Genomic DNA, 2,233 nt, shown 5'->3' with positions numbered 1-2,233 from the left:
TTCAAGGACTGGAACCAACCTTAAATGGTAAAGAACACTTTCTCTCCGGATTATCATAAAAATGTTTAAGTAAAAAAAAAACAAATAAAAAGAGTAAAGGGGCAATAATGGTGGTTTTCAAAATGAAAATATCGTTCATGTTCCATGTCATACATTCAATCTTGGTTCTAGCGTAACAAAATGGAAACAGGATTTCTATCACACAAAATGTTCACTACAGCATGCTGTATGCACCTGTTCCAAAGCCCACCTCCAGCCCTTAATGCTTCCAACTCAAGTATTTCCCAGCTTGTTGGGCCTGTCGACAAAGGAGCACGTAGATCTCTTTGATCCAGTCTTTCTTATAAGGCTGATATGTCTGGGTATCAGCTCGGTAAACAAGACAGCTGAGATCTGCCATATCATCAATAAAATCAAACAACTGACTGATATTGTATGTGATGGAGCGGCTGTTGGGATTCATTCTTTTCAGATGTTCTTCATACATCTTACCAACACCTTCCATGCACTCATTCCCAGACTCATAGTTGGCATAAGTCCTGCCTTCTGGCCTCTTGGTAGGCTGTACCAGCAAAATGTTGTGAGACTCGCTCCCAGCAGCCAGCGGGTGCGCAGCCGCAGGGCGGACCAGGTCTGGGGACTACAGTCCCGGGTCCCAGCATCGGGAAGAGGCCTATTTCCATTTTTTAACTGAAAGTATATTCTATTCAAACTCCTTCCTTGTTCAAGAGTATATTTGTAATGTAATTGATTTGTTTCAAGCGTATTGTATTGCTACCACTTAGGGTCTTCTACGATAGCATCTCTATGTTTTAGCAGTTTTTTTCACTCAGTATAACTTGACATTAAAATGTTCTGGGCCTGCTAGACCAAAAATCTCATTCCAGCTGCTATTCCAAAGTCTTGCGTTTTACAATGAACATCCTTACCTTTGCTTGCCAGATTCAGAAAGTCATGCAAAAACGGTGGAAGTTCTGCTGTCCACCATCAATAATCTTCAGCAAGTCAGGAAGGGATGGATCCTCACAGGCAACACCTCCACGTCTGACAGAAATGTGCAATTTCCTATCCTATGTCAAGTTGAGTTGACATCATCCAAGAAACAAAATGGAGTGCTCGAGTGTAACACAAGCCTTCATTTCTTCCTGCTTGTCTGCAGACAAGAGGAACAGAAGCCTCATGCTCCAACCAAGGCCTCATCTCAGAAGTGACAAACTGAATCTGCACTCTGGTAACCAAAGTCAATTTTTCTTAAGATTGCATTGTGAGATGCTTCTTTTTTATAGTAGTGAGAATGTAACAAGTAATGGCTCACATAGGACTCACTATTTCCTTAGTTAAGTTGGTTTTGTTGCCTCAATTATCTTATGCATACTTATATTCAGGAATAAATACAGAATGCTTGCAGAGTATTTCATATGTGCATGTAGAAATCATTTGTTAATATAAATAAAATCAGAATTTAAAATAAAGGAAAATGTTTATGTTTTGTAAGTATTAGATCTATAGTAAATGTAGTATAAAATGATATTTCCTTGTTTTACTTGGAGTGCTAAATATTATCCATTATGACATATATGAGAAAAATAGTTCTTCTAACATAGCCTCAAACATGCCTATATTGAGTCCTTACTTGACCCCCACAAACGTGCATTATTCGTTGACAAAAATATGAACAAATTTCAAGATAGCAAAAGTATAAAATATTTCCCTATCATGTAAAATATGTCACACAAAATGTCTATCAGCATTTTGAAAGCATAGTTTATTTTCCTGTTACAGGGAGGAATTTTTTTGTAACATTATTTGTATTTAGAACAAAATAAGGTGATAGAAACCAAGGCAAACTGTAGTACATAAAGGACCATGAAACCATCAACTGACATTCTAAGAAACAATGTTGAAATCACTGAGATAACAAACTTCCTGAGTCATGTTGAAATCAGAAGTGAGTATGTGATTTATACAAGTGACAGAATACACACCAGAGGCTCCTTGATCTGTCAAGTTGACATGTGGGTGCATTACTCTTTGCCAATATAAGGGCTTATTTCACATTTAAATATTACTTAATCAGAGTTAGAACTCAATAAACACTTCTCTTTATTTTGATAGTTTAGATAAAAGTTAACATAATTTGTGTACATTTAATAGTATATTTGTTCAAACTAAAATTTAATTAATAAAATTTTAGCTGTAAATATAAAACAAAATAATGCTATAAGTGGCCCAG

General features: G+C 36.3%; 1 pseudogene; it reads right to left on the bottom strand.

Moving 5' to 3' along the window:
* Positions 1-259: 259 nt before the first annotated feature.
* On the bottom strand, positions 260-1,654 carry LOC142848997 (enhancer of rudimentary homolog pseudogene; annotated as a pseudogene).
* Between the last annotated feature and the right edge of the window lie 579 nt (positions 1,655-2,233).

The sequence above is a fragment of the Microtus pennsylvanicus genome, chromosome 4, assembly GCF_037038515.1.
Source record: "Microtus pennsylvanicus isolate mMicPen1 chromosome 4, mMicPen1.hap1, whole genome shotgun sequence".
NCBI classification, from domain to species: domain Eukaryota; kingdom Metazoa; phylum Chordata; class Mammalia; order Rodentia; family Cricetidae; genus Microtus; species Microtus pennsylvanicus.
The sequence above is the reverse complement of the archived record's forward strand: the minus strand, read 5'-3'. Positions and strand labels throughout refer to the sequence as shown.